Source organism: Macrobrachium nipponense, chromosome 2 (assembly GCF_015104395.2).
Source record: "Macrobrachium nipponense isolate FS-2020 chromosome 2, ASM1510439v2, whole genome shotgun sequence".
Classification (NCBI taxonomy): Eukaryota; Metazoa; Arthropoda; class Malacostraca; order Decapoda; family Palaemonidae; genus Macrobrachium; species Macrobrachium nipponense.
In genome coordinates this window covers 98,895,344-98,910,662 of record NC_087201.1, presented here as the reverse complement: position 1 = coordinate 98,910,662, position 15,319 = coordinate 98,895,344, and the positions used below count along the sequence as shown (strand labels likewise).

The following is a 15,319-nucleotide window of genomic DNA, read 5'->3' as shown; positions in this document are numbered from 1 at the left end:
CCTTGTCCTGCAGCAGCTTTCCCTGGAAACTGCAAGACCAAGTAATCATCGAGGAATCTCAGTAAACACACATCCCCTGAAGCATGGACCCAACTTGACACGAGAGAAGACCCTTGTGAAACACTTGAGAGGCTGTAGTCAGCCCGAAGCATAGGACTTTGAACTCAAAGACCTTATTCCCAAGAGAGAAGCGAAGGAATTTCCTGGACATCTGATGAACAGGGATTTGGAATTATGTGTCCCTTAAGTTTATCAACAGCATGAAGTCGCCTTCCCTCACGGCTGCCAACACCGAACGCGGGGTCTCCATCTTCAACCATGTCTTCCTGATGAAGTGATTCAAGGTGGATAAGTCGATCACAGGTCTCCATCCTCCCAACGCCTTGAGCACCAAGATCAAGAAGATGTGACTGTGAAACCCCGGAGACGGACGCACCACTTCCTCTATCGCAACCTTGTCCAGCATCCTCTGCACCTCCCCCTGAAGAGCCAAGAACTTCAGAGAATCTGGAGGATATGCCTTCTAGAGCTGCGGTTTGTCCAACAGAGGGGGAAAGAAAACGAATAGCAGTAGGTACCCAACCCGAAGGGTATCTAAACCCACCCATTCTTCCGCCTCATAACTCTGCCCAACTTGGCCCAAAGGTCTGCTAGTTAACCCCCCCTCCGTGACACAGGAGAGGGAGAGGCGCCTAACCTACCGAGGGTCCTATTACCTCTACCCCCTTCGGCCCTTCTTGGCCTAAAGGAACAAGAGCGAAAGGGAGCTTGACCCTCTGACCCAGGCTGAGTCGAATGGGAAGCTCCTGCCGAACTCGAATTCCTCGATGGCCTACCAGGCGACGATCTTCTTGACAACTGCTGGACAGAGAGAGGAGGAGGAGAAGGATGTCTTTGAGGACGAGACTCCGACTTAGACACGGCCTGGTGCACCAGTCTGTCTTTGGTGTCAGCCCGACGCTGGCCTATCGCATTCTAATCAGCAGAAGGTTAGCCCATAAATTAACACTGAGGTGAGCCGTATACAAAAACGCCTTGCCTCCAGACTGCAACAGATTGGCAAGAGAGGATGCAGTCACCAACCCTTCTGGGGACCTGTCAGAGGCTATTTTGGCAATGACCATAGACCAAAAGTCCAGCCAAGCAGCCAAGAAACCGTGAGCAACTTGGAGGCTGCCATAGATTCCAATGCTGAGGCATCCTGCGGAGGCAAGGGTGGAGCCACCGGGCACACCTGCTCCAAAGTCAATCCCAGCTTCAGGCGAATGATGTCTGATTTAAGATGGCGCAACATAAAAAAAGTAGAGTTCGTAGCATAGTACTTCCTAGTCCCGTGAGAGGCCGTAGTAGTAGCTTGGCAGAGCCCCTAGAGCGAAGCTACGTTAACTTAGAGAAGCTGAGAGAAGATTTGGGATCCTGTGGAGCTCCCACCAAGGCTTCCAAGCAAGAAGGAGGGAAGACAACCGAGCCTGAGACCTACTTTCCAAATTGTTGAGCCCAAGAATGAGATCGACAACTTCCGAAAAGGAAGACAAAAACTCTTGCGTCTCCCTCCTTTGCTCCAGCAACAGACACCGACGATAAGAAGGTGTGTAGGCTCCTCTAAGGCACCTTCTTCATTAAAATTAACGGTAGGATCAGCAGCCTTTGGGATCCTGTGGAGCTCCCACCAAGGCTTCCAAGCAAGGAGGGGGGAAGACAACCGAGCCTGAGACCTACTTTCCAAATTGTTGAACCCATGAACGAGATCAACAACTTCCGAAAACCGAAAAGGAAAACAAAAGCTCTTGCGTGTCTCCCTCCTTTGCTCCAGCAATGGAGACCAATGATAAGAAGGTATGTAGGCTCCATCTAAGGCACCTTCTTCATTAAAATTAACCGTAGGATCAGCAGCCAAAAACAGACCCAAAACACCAACTAACCTGACTGGGCTTGGTCCACGCATCGGCTCCTGAGACGAACACACTATAACACCAGGAACATCACTATGTTTTCCTCCAACAGATGATCCATTAACATGTCTGAGAATGGTCACAGGCGTGGCTGACTTACGAATGTGAGTTGGAGAGGAATCCTGAACACTCGAGATCGAACGAGAATCCTCGAGAATTGAACTCTTAGAAGTATCAGTGAGAGGGCAGGCAAACACTCCTGCTGCAGCAGCTTCACGCTCACACCTTCAACCTATTGACAGGCGCCTTGAGATCCTTACGGCAACAAATAGGCCTTGGAGAAGAAGGAGCACTTGAATCATGTGCACGGACAGGGTGGAGGTTGCAACAACGCTCACAATGTGCCGACGGGGGAAGTTGCAACATGCCCACAATTCGATGCAGAGGACGGAGCAGCCGCTGCAGATTACACAAGGGAAGATACACTAACACTCTCAGGGGAGGTTGCAACACGCTCGCAATGTGCATGGACTGGGGAGGTTACAACACACACGAGACATGAACGTACGGGGGAAGTTGCAACACACCCGTGATTCGATGCATAGGACAAAGCCACTAATACTCTTCAAAACACCAAGATTCTTGAGAACACGTCCACGTAGTTTCTCCCTCGTAGGTGAAGAAAGAGCAAAGTCCTTAGCCTTTCAATGCTTGATACGCCGATGTGGCGTAGAGGGGGAAGAGGGAAAAGACAGTACTGGTTCCTTAAGCATTTCCTTCCAATGCTCCCAACCGACAAGGCAGCCAGCTTAACATCCAAAACCAAGTCAACCACTTAAGCATTGCCTGGCATATAACCTCAGACTGATCTGCAAGAGAAGGCTCCAATGACATGGAAGGGAGAAGTAGCAAACTGGGCGGCAGAGATGACATCACAACTGAGAGAGGCAGGGCTCATTGGGAGTGACGTCATCGATGGGAGTGACGTCAAAGTAGTGATGATGTCATGGCCTCCCCTCGGTGAGAAGGGAAATCAGATGCCACTGGCGGAGGAATACACATCGTCGGATCCTGTGACGTCATCACAGGGCTGACGCCACAGCTTCCCTCTGACTTGAAGAAGTGGCAACAGTCATTGGCGGAGCAATACAAGATGGCTGACCTCGACTACCCACAAAGACGAGGCCAGGAGGAGGGGGAATGGCCTGGCCAGCCTGAGGACGGGGGGTAGCGATCCTCCAGAAAGTGTGCAAGCAACCCCTCCAGGATGGGGTACCCCCTAGCCTGAGCGTCTCCCAATCGCTGCCGTCTTGGACCGCTCCAACTCTGTAAGATATGAGAATGATTAAAAAAACCTCCCCCTTCCCAGAAATCAAATTAATTCCCGAAGAAGAAGGGGCGACATTACAAACATCAGCCTGGTGGCCTCCCAATACTTCCAGCGACGAATCAATGGAGGAAAAAGAAGGAGACACAGGAACAACTCTACTATGGGGGTTGAATACTGCAGGAGACGAATCATCGGGAAGGGGCGAAAAACCTTTCCATGAAGGAAGAGTCGAAACCCTCCGATGTTCTCTCTTGCTATAAAACGACTTCCACTGCTCTTAAGGCCATGCCCAGCATCCATGCAAGGATTCAAGTACAAAAAATAAGAACACGGAAAACCTGGAATTCCGGGGCACACACATTGACAAGGCCAAGAAGGAGCAGAAGAAGCCATAATATCTGCCCCACACACACTAAACACAAGCGAAACGGGCAATGAACCCGGTAAAGGCCGAGAGAGGTAAACACTACTCTTGCCCAGGCGGTCAAAAGAAAGACTGATGCGTGATCGTAAGTGGATGGTCTTTGACCATCCTTCACCCGATCTACGCATGCATTGCCAGATATCACAAGATTCCTTGCTTTCATCTGTTTTTTAACTGGATTCAGCTAGGCGCTAGAAATGATCCTATTGTTAAGACCCGAAGATTTGTTCGCGTATGAACAACAGTAATTTTTGGATATTTCTCATAGAAAAATACCGCGAATAGGCAAATTTCCCTCAACGCCCGCAGAGGAATCCGCTAATCCGGAGTCCAGGAAAAAGGGGGTTCACTGTACAGGCGGTCCCAGGGTTACGACGGGGGTTCCGTTCTTTAGACATGTCGTAAGCTGAAAATCGTCGTAAGCCGGAACATCGTCAAAAATCCTAAGAAAACCTTACTTTTAATGCTTTGGGTGCATTGAAAACTATGTAAACTGCATTCTTATGGCATTTTTCATCAAAAAAACCTTCAAATATTGATTATTTTGCATTTTTGGTGTCATATTTCATTCTCCCAGATGAGCGTTGTAGGAGTGTAAACCCTGGAAAATAACATCTATTGACAAGCGTCGTAACCTCGGAACGTCGTAAGCCGACACCGTCGTAAACCGGGGGACTGCCTGTACATAGTTTATCCATATTTTGGTATGAGCGGCTGAGATCATTCCCCGGTGAAATCCGGCGGTGAACTGTCATAAAATCGTTGCTTACCCGTCCACATGTGCAATTGCCTGTCAATCAGTCAAAAGAACTTACGGAAATTCCATCAGTTCATCAGTTTTGGTGAGTAAACTGACAGCCCACAAACTATCGTCCACACATATGTTTTAACATCAGTTTTGATGAACTGACAGGGAGAGTGACAGGTAAACCTGTGTGAATGCAAGCCTAAAGCTAACAAGAAACCCGTTTTCAACACTCACCAGACCATTATTTTCATATACGTAATATACAGGGATCTCTATAATGTATCTACCATAACCAAAACTAACACCATGAAAGATAGAAGCCAATCTTTTGCTCCCCATGGCACCATGTGTTTTTCTAACTATACAACCAATCCCCAGTTTATGGCATTCTGACTTTATGGCTCCATTAACCTGATTTTACAGTGCCTTACCTGGGTTTATTGCACAATAACCAGGTTTTATGTTGCCGTTAACCGGGGACTGCCTGTATTGACATTAGATCTTAAACCTACAAGTACGAAAGCTATTACTTGTACAAAAGTTCTATGTAGGCTAGACCACTTAGCCAAGACTACTAAATACTTCATTTAATCTAATCAAAGCGGTTATCACATGGAGCCAAAATACCTAAGTTCACACCAGTTTTAAAGGAAATTAGACTCAAGAGGTCATCCCTCCTAGTATTCTTTTATATTTTACTTACCATCTGATTCACCATACTCGCTGGCCTCATCGTTCTCGATGGCGTGATGTGACAGGAATTACACGTCCATCTTCAGACTTTAGATCTTGCTGTGGTTACCTGGCGTGTGTGATCATCCAAACACTTGACATCTAGTGTGAATAAACAAACTCCACATTCACTACAGTAATCTGTGCATGAACATTCCTGAAATTTCAAACAGTTCAGCATAAAGCTTTAATATTAGGATCAAATACCTATTAAATTACAATCACTTTATCCCAAAATGACAATTTGTCCAAAATTGCATTTTTCCTAACTATACAAACCTGAGGTCCTTTTACAATAGGAAGGTACTAGCGGCAGCTGGATAGGTCGTAAGCTTTCGAACAAGGGGTTCGGTAGTTAACTGCTTGTCCGACAGGCGCGCGCAGGCGCGCGACTGGGAGGTAAACAAATCACTTTTGCTTTTGGCCAAGCAAAAAAACTGCAGATGAGGGGGAGGTGGCATGAGGTGGGGCTATGTGTAAAAGGACCTCAGGTTTGTATAGTTAGGAAAAATGCAATTTTGGACAAATTGTCATTTGTTCCGACACGGCATACAAACCTTCGGTCCTTTTACAATAGGAAGACTCACTTCTTGGTGGGTGAATCTGAGTCTTTTGTGAACAGACTGGTGTTCGCCCAACCTTGGAAGCCTCCCTGGTCGTAAGAGCGAGGGAGGGATCCAAGCCTCTGTCCGATTGATCGGGGTGTGCACCGCAGGATCAATGGTCAGACCTCTGGACCGAGTACTAAGAGAGAGGCAAGCGTATCTCTTCGTACCAGCAATGTAAGAACTTGTTCCTGTACAGGAGCAAAGATAAAGTCATGGTTTTGACTCTTGTAGGCATCCACTTCCCCCCCTTGTAGAAGAGTGGTGGAATATTCTGCTCCTATCCTAGTGAAAGGGATAGGATGGGGCTCTGTCATATAGCTCACCGGCATCTCGTCCTTATCCAGCAGGGTAATGACCGTATCCCTCTACCCACAGGTAGAGGGGGTAGAAAAAGATAGAAAGAGAAGCCAGTCACTTTCTCATTCACTATCTATTCATACAGTCACACCAGGACTCGATGCTGTTCAGCCTGCTAGGGTCTGGTTAGCTAGACGACGTGTTGAGCAGCCACCACGGGTCCTAAGGAAACCGATCCAAGGACCTATGGGCAATATCCAAGAGGTATAAGGAAGGTGCCGGTGGTCTGGTTGTACCAGACCCCTGCCTTCCATACCTGCGCCACGGAGAAGTTCTTACGAAACGCCAACGAGGGGCCAATACTTCTGGACTTCGTGAGCTCTCGGACGGGACGTACGGATGTCGTCACTACCATCAGCTCATACGCCCTCCTGAAGACCTCACGCAGCCAGGACGAAAGAGTGTTTCTTGATACTTCTTTCTGGTGACCCCGTTGCTAACGAAGAGGCGTCGACACTCAGGCCCGAGGTGTCGAGTTCTCTTCAGATAGCGCCGTAGCGTCCTCCCAGGACAAAGCAGCATCTCATCCACATCATTATCTGCATGAAGTTCCCGTACTCTCTTCGCCGATGCAGGTCCAGCAAGAAGAGGGTCTTGTGAGTTCCCTGGGTTGGCAAGACCTTTGGAGGCTGCTCTTAAGCAAGGAGATCTCGAACGAGTTCGAGATGTCCATAACCCGTCAGTTTTCAGGACGAGCGTCAAGGCGGCTCTGTATCCTTTGACTGTGGGAACTTAGAGGAGCTTCCTCGGCGAAGAAAAACGAGGAAACCGCTACTGCTGAAGAGTGGCTCTGAGAGGAGATAGGCCCCGTCTACGACACCAACCACAGAAGACGGCCGACTTCCCCTGGTACACAGCTGCAGAGGACTGACGGACGTTTCCAGCCATCTCTGTTGCTGCGCTACGAAAAAGCTTCTCGTTCGCAAGAGATGGTGGATAACAGCCAGCCGTGAAGACGTAGGACTGGACTGCTCGGTGGTACCGCTCGACGTGTGGCTGGGCGAGAAGGTTGTGCCAATGGGGAATTTCTCTCGGTTCTCTTGCGAGAAGAGCCAGCAGGTCCGGATACCAAATGGCCTGTGGCCATTTGGGAGCCATCAGGATCATCCTGAGATTCGGGATGACCAGTGCTCGACTGATCACCTTGCGAATCAGGCTGAACGGGGGAAAGGCATAGGCGAAGAGGTTGTCCCACGGGTGTTGAAGAGCGTCCTCTGCAGCTGCCCATGGATCCGGCACGGCGAGAAGAACACCTGGAGCTTCCTGTTGTGCCGGATGGCGAACAGATCCTCGACTGGTCGCCGCCAAACAACAGGTCGAAGAGCCTTTCCCGCCACGTCCTGGTGTAGAGACCATTCGGTCCCTATCACCTGATCCCGACGGCTGCTGAGCGTGTCTGCTACTACATTCCTTCCCTGGAATGTAGCGTGCCGACAGCTCTATTGAGTGCGCCTCGGGCCCCCCCCCCAACTTTTCGTGCACCTGCCGAGTCAACTGATACAACGGGAGAGACACTAGGCCCCCCCCCCAGTTTGTTGACGTAAGCCACCACCGTGGTGTTGACGTACATCAAACACCAACTGAGTGTCCCATCAAGCGGTCCTGGAACTCTTGGAGAGCGAGGACGCTGCCTTGAGTTTCAGTACATTGATGTGAAGGTGCTTGTCGTTCTCGTACCACACTCCTGAAGTCCGCAACTCTTCCAGGTGTGCGCCCCATCCCTCGGTCGATGCGTCTGAGAGCAGCTGCATGTCCCGGGGGGAGAGTGCGCAGAGGCACTCTTCTTAAGGGGTTCCTGTCGTCCAGTCCACCACCCGGCTAGGTCCTGCCTCACCTCCTGTGTTCCGTGACAATGGAAAGCTTGGGGGATCCGTCGCCTGTGACCAACTCTCCTTCAGTCTCCCTGAAGAGACCGCAGGTGAAGACGCCCGTTAGGGACTGGCCTTCCCGAGTGACGACAGGTGTCCGATCACGACTTGCCATCGCTGAGCTACCTGTTCTGCCGAGACAGGAACTGGTTGGCTGCCTCCCTGAATCTGCTGATCCGCGAGTCTGCGGGGAAGACTCGCCCTGCTACCGTGTCGATCCGCATACCCAGGTACTTCATCCTCTGCTTGTGCTCGAGATCGGACTTTTCGAAGTTCAGAACGATCCCCAGATCGCGACAGAACTCCCGCGCAGTCGATCCCTGTCCTGTAGCAACTGCGAGCGGTAGCTCGCCAGGACTAACCAATCGTCGAGATACCCCATCAGACGTATCCCGTGCGAATGGGCCCCCAAGGGCCCAAAGCACCAACCCAGAGTGAAACACTCGCGTGAAAACACCCCTGTGGGACGGTTGAGAGACCGAAGCAACGTGGGCCTGAGCTGGTACACCGTCCCGTCGAGGATGAAGCGGAGGTACTTTCTGGAGGACCTGATGAATGGGTATTTGTAAATACGCATCCTTCAAGTCCACTGAAAGCCTGTAATCGTTCTCCCTGATAGAGTCGAGCACTGCGCGTGCCGTCTCCATCGTGAACCGGGTCCTCTGGCGAACCAACCGGTTCAGGGGAGAGAGATCTATCACCGGGCGCCAGCCTCTCGTAGACTTTTCCACCAGGAAGAGTCGGCTGTAAAAGCCCGGTGACTGATCCGTGCCGATTTCTACAGCTCTCTTGCTCAGCATGGTCTTGATCTCCTGTCTCAATGCTACGTCCTTCGATGTCCCCTGGAACGTTACGCCCTGCTGTTGGACCGGGTTCCCAATGGCTGGCCAGGCACCCCCCCACTTCCGGCAGCAGGTGAGGGGGAACGCCGTCCTTCCACTGTGAACGTCGTCTGGGTGGGGCTAATCGACACCTGACAGGAGAGAGCCGATACCGCTCCGACTCATTCCAGTCCTCGTCGAGGTCGAAACCTCAGGAGGACCGAAGGGGTATTTAAATACGGTGTCCGAAGACACGTAGAAACGCCTCTGTCGCAAGTAGAGGAGGTGAAGTAGCTTGTTCGACCGTCCAGAACTGAGAGAGCCTTCTTGTCCGGAGACGAGAGACTACCTGGTTCAACCCAGTCGGCAAGCTCCGATCGCGGCAGACCCACCGTCGATTTGGGTTCCCTTCTCGGGCCCCAAAACGACTCGAGCCGAGACGTGGCTCTGCTGGTGGGAGCGGCGATCCTTCCCCGAGATCATTGTGCTGACGAATCAGCGCCGTAACCTCGACAAAGTTCCCTCTGGATCTCGGAAAGTCACAGCATCTTGCAGAGTGGGACCGTTAAGCCCTTCGAACAAGAGCATATTCCAGAAACCTTCTGCTAAGAATGGGGGGAACAGCGACAGCCCTCTCGGGTCTTCCCCATCCACTTTGCGCATACGTCCTGGCCCGGGTCCCCCAAGAACCGTGCCCTGGCAAGTAGGGCGTTTTGTGGTGGGATCATGAGGGGCGCACCCCTCACGATCACTCCTCAATACCTCGCTCCTCCCGGTGTAAACCCGAGGAGGTTGAAGATAGACGGGAGAGGCAGACCTGACGCTCCCTCATTGCTCGCTGGCAGCACCAGCAGGCTTTTTTCTTTGAGGGCTGCAGGCGATCGTCAACCCGCGGTGGCGATCGAGCTGCAGGCCTGGTCGAACCGTCTCCTGTGGAGAACGGCTGGACTGAGCACAGCGGCCCCGATCTCGAGTATCAGAAGAGGCTGGTGCTGGTTTGCCGTACCCGGTCGCTTTCTGTGAGAGCGACGGTCAGGCGACCTCAGCAGGCTCCACTGTCACAGTGAGACCGGTGCTTGTCCTCACGGCACGTCACGTCGCTGGTTCCAGCCGTGGCTGGCACCGGCGAACGGGAGGACCTCTTCCCAGCCTCAGCCCGTGGTCGGTCGTGGACCGTCACGTCCCCGGGTAGCCAGCTGTTCGCCGCGAGAGTGGAGAGCTGGTCTGGTGAGAGTCGCATAAGCGGCTGTCACCCCAGTCTTCCGCCCCGTGCCGTGAACCTGACGCTGAGCGGACTCAGAGGTCTGGCGGTTCCTGGCTGCACGGTCGCTGTAGGCGACCGTACTACTCGGTACCTCATCCCGCGAACGAGAGGCCGAGACGGACCCTGATGCAGTGGCAGAACCACTGACACCAGGCGAGGAAGTTACCGGTGTTAGCCGGTACCCCTCTGGTCCCGTAGTCGTCTCCTTGCGGAAGAAAGAGACGGGCCCCGCTCCCCGAAGGAGCAGGAGGACCAGCGGAAGGAACCCTCCCGTCCCACCACCCCCCCCGATGTGAGACCCGGGTCCCGAGAAGCTCCCGAGGGAGACTTCTTAGGAGGGAGGGAGGCAACCTTCTTCTTCCTCGGCTGCTGTGGGAAGCCTTAGAAGTCGAAGGGGAGAAGACGGCAGCCGACGACGATGAAAGAAGATTGAAGACGACGACGACGACACCTTCCTCCTCTTCTTCGTCAGCTTCCTCAGGACAGACGTAAGATCTGCTATCCAGGGCGGAGCCGGGCTGCTGTAGCCGAAGCCACAGGGCCCGGACGCACCTGTACAGACAGACCAAAGTCTGGGGTAGTACCACCACGAACAGGGACGACATCAGCAGGTATGGGCATCTCAGGAACAGCAGGCACAGCCAGCACAGCAATCGTAGGGACAGCCAGCGCAGCAACGGCAGGGACAGCCAGCGCAGCAACGGCAGGGACAGCCAGCGCAGCAACTGCATGGACAGTCAGCCCAGAATCGGCAGGTACGGCAGGCAGCACCGGAAACCCAGGAAGTGGAGCAGCAGTCAGCAACATCCTGGTACTGGCGGCAGGTCCAGGGGCGAGCTCTAGGGCAGCGGAAGTGTGGTCGCTGCAGCGCGGCAAACCACGAGCGGCGGCGGCACGCCCACCCCCCTCTCGGTTACGGCGAACGGCACTTCACAGCGGCTGTAGGCAAGACTGTTACCACGTGAGGCGAGTAACACCAGGTGAGGAGGGACGTCGTCACCTGGTTGCGTGGTCACCACTCCATGGGTGACCGCAGTAGGCCCAGACATAGAACCGCAGCCCCTGGACACTAGCACGCCCTGCAAATGGAAGGACGCCCATACCTCACCAAGGTCCACCCTCGTGGCAGTAGCACCTGCGGAAATAACAGTAGCAGCGATTAGTGGGGGGGAAGTCCCCTCGCGCGGGGGGGTGAGCCCTCTCCGAACGAGTGGAAGACCCCTAATACAATTGTACATCGGGTGGGCACCGAGCGCCCTCCCCGCGCTCGACGGATCGGGCGAGGAGAAGAACGCCGATAACCTCCCCCCCCCCCCCCCCCAAGGGGAAGGGCCATCTGTGGGAGCTGAGCGGGGGGGGTTCTCGTTCCCCACCCCCGCCCCCGCACAGTACCCATGTACCCAACAACAATATAAGAGCCCGAGAGCAATCGTGCCATCGGCCCGAATGCAAGGGCATAAGGATCAATTCCCTGACTGAGCGGAACTTGAACCAAATAAATATTGATGCAATCAATAATAAGGAATAAAATGAAAATGCATTCTTGCATACGATTCACTTCACAATGAATAAGGGCTCGGAACGAGCGCATTTGCGCCCTAGGTACCGAGCGCAAGGGTGAAAGGATCAATTCCTTACCTTTATGGATCAAGGTTTCTGGAAACCTTGATCCATAATGAATTGATGCAATCAAAAAATATATGAAAATGAAAAGACTACTGCGCTTGCGATTTCACTTCATACAAATAAAAAGGGGAAGGATCAATTCCCGGAATAGCGGAAACATTGATCCCAGTAAACAATGCAAATCTCAATAAAAAAAATGAAAATGAAAAAGAACTGCACTTGCGATTTCACTTCATTCAAAAATACAAAAAAGGGGGAAGGATCAATTTCCGGGTAAGCTCGGAAACTGATCCAAAATGAGTATTGCTACAATCAAAATAATATATGAAAATGAAAAAGAATACTGTACTTGCGATTCCACTTCCATACTGAAAGGTTTCCGTGCCGAGCGCATTCGTTCGGCAACGGGCATACAGGTCAAAAAAATATAAATGAAAAGAGCACTTACTTACGATTTTCATCTACACATTTCCAACCCAATCTACGCTCGGAGCGAGCGCTCCCGCCCTCGCACCGAGATACACAATACGAGGATCATTCCTGGGAAAATTAATTCCGCACTTACGCCCTTCAGTCCCGGCACTCGGTAATCGGAGGGCGTGGTGACACCAAGATCCTTTAATTCACAATTGAATTCAATGAATGATTGTACTTACAATTCAGTTTCCACTAGATAATTAGAAAAAGAAAACAAAAAACACAATCATGCGAAAGCAAACGACGATGAAGCGGGCAGAGAGCGATGATACCAACGTCCACACGCCAGCAGGCCGAAAGCAAAAAGTGATTTGTTTACCTCCCAGTCGCGCGCGCGCGCCTGTCGGACAAGCAGTTAACTACCGAACCCCTTGTTCGAAAGCTTACGACCTATCCAGCTGCCGCTAGTACCTTCCTATTGTAAAAGGACCGAAGGTTTGTATGCCGTGTCGAACAAATACCGTACATATTGTTAGAGGCTCCTTGGTGTCATAAATACATGAATTCAAAATACTACCACCTATTACACTGTCAAAAAATAGAATTTTCAAGAAAAGCATATCACAAATCAACAGAATTTGTAATTTTCATTCTCTTAACAAAAACTACAGTAATGTAACATAAGTTATTCATAATTGAAAATAAACACACTTTACTCACTCTTGGATACTGCATTTGCTCAACTCGCTCATCAGAAGTAAATGGAAATGAGACCTATACGATGGGCAATAAACTCATCACTCAAAACAGTGGAATTCTCTTCTAACTGAACCCAGTCAATAGCAATTGTGGAAGTCTCTGCCATGAATAATCCGTCGAATGCTGTTTGCAAACACTGGAAACCAATACACATAGATGAGTCTCAGTACAACAAAATGACTAACATATTGTTTCAAAAATTACATTTCATAATTCACTTGCATAAAAACAACACAGAATGAATGCTGACTAGGGGGTCACAGCTACTGTAGGCATTTTTGTACTACATGTTTCAGATATCATATAACCTAACCAGACTTACCTTTACCTAACCTAACCTTACACGTCCACCCTCTGGACCCCCAAGTAATTTATAACCTCCAACTCTTTATACTACCTGGAATGAGTATCTGTTTAGTTTCTACTCACTATTGTAAATCCCAAACAGTTGTTTTGGTTTTTTTTGGAAAATGCTATGCTTAATCATACAGTAAAATACTAATTACTAATACTGTTATGGTTATAGATCGAGGAAATGCCTTCACAATGGCGCCTCTTATTCGTATGAGGTATTTTTTTTTTATTTGTTAAGCTCGTTAATTTTTTTTTTCCACATCTGATTTAAGGCCTCTTTTCTTATTTCATTATGTTCTTTAAACAGGAATTTTCCAGCAATATCACTTTCATAATTTGCTGAAGATAAATTATTCTAATTCGTTCTTCCCTGTAATCAAAACAATATAATAGAAAATGAAAAATATCCTCTACTGTATTTACACAATAAGGACGAAAGGTGTTCCCATTCTGGTGTCTTTATTATATTTAGGTGTAATGAGTAGGTTCTTGCTCTAAAAGAATGTCCGAAGCAAAAAAAATGTTGTAAAAAATTTCTTCTTTTATTTGACTTTCCCACTTCTTTTGTATATTTATGGTCACTTTATTTTTCATGTCCTCTTTCCACTTCACTGTGTCCCAGATTCTGGCTATGCCTCTAATTTCTGCTTTGGATGTTCATTCTAGTTTCCTAAATTGATTTTAATTTCATGCATGTGCTATTCTACTGTTTTCCACCATTTTCTTTGTTTTTCTTGCATATCTATAATTATTTTCTAAAATAACTCTTTTCGTCCATTTGTAGTAATATTACTTACATAACTTAGCTTTCCACTTATAATTCTGCTTTATATGGTAGATGCTCCTATTTCCCCCTTAATGTGGCTACTACTGTACGTACTTCTACAAGTTCCTAATATTTTTCTATAAACCCCATTCTCTATTCTTTGCAATTTTTCTATTTCTGTGTCTGTTTAATTAACTACATTGGTCCCATACAAGACTGATGGTAGAGCTATATTTTTCCAGTACATTTTAACTATAAGTACTACTTTGTTACAGCTTTTCTCTATCACCGAGTAGGGTAGGTTGGCTAATTACTGTGCTTTGTACATCATTTCCTTTATCTGTAGCTTAAACAAATTTCTAGTATCATTTATCTATATAAATATGTTATATTCTCCCGCACTTGTATCTCCCACAATCTCTTCCAGTTTTTCCTACATATTGAAAATAATAATGCTGCTTTTCTCTTTATTTATTTCTAACCCAAATTTATTTCCTATATCTAATAAAATGTTTATATTTTTCCTTGCATCTTCTATATTTCCTGCTAATACTAACCCATCATCAGCAAAGAATAGGTTTTCCTATCTTGATTAATTCATTTTTGAATCCTCCCCTTCCTCCATTTCTGGGCTCAGCCCATGTCGCTTCATGAAATGTCCCTTTAGCACACATTTTTAAGGTAAATATTGCTAACATTACCAGAGTAAAAGCTAAATTGGAATGTCAGAATATTCTGACTCGCTCACCTTATATAAAAGGTGTCGGTATGGTTTCTGGGGTGAGTGAAACCACTACCATGGGTCTCTTACCATTTAGATCCATCCTTCTACAAAATCCTCCTACCTGAGAGGGCCAATGCAAGGCCCGCACCCAGTTACGACTACTACTAGCGCTCCCGACGCCATCACTAGCGCCTCTACCGGTCATCCTTTTCGTTAGCACCATCTTGCGCACACGTGTTTTTCTACGCTGTGTTTTGTGCTCTGATTTCTGGATTTATCCTTATCATGGAACGTCAAGCCAGCGCTGCATCTAAGTTAAGTACTGCTAGAAGTGTTTCACTTAATTTTAGCCAGCCAGGGACCCGTTTAACCATTTTTATTTAGGTTATAAGACAGCGCCTCCTTCGGCCTGGTTATAGAGTTGTCTCGGGCGGCTCGTCCCACGTGTTTCATTGTTTCATGCTTCTTCGGTCTCCTATACTGTTGTAGCTTGAATATTAGCAGTACATATATTTACATTTTTATGCTTTGTGCAGCTTTTCCATGTTTCTTTATGCTTAGCTTTTCACGGGGATTCCTAAGCTCTGTTGAGCTCGTAGCCTACATCGCTCCTTAGCTCAGTGTTCATG

General features: G+C 49.1%; 1 pseudogene; it reads right to left on the bottom strand.

Moving 5' to 3' along the window:
* LOC135221578 (DNA-directed RNA polymerase II subunit RPB3-like) overlaps positions 1-13,279 on the bottom strand; it is a 20,885-nt pseudogene extending 7,606 nt beyond the window's left edge.
* Positions 13,280-15,319: the final 2,040 nt, after the last annotated feature.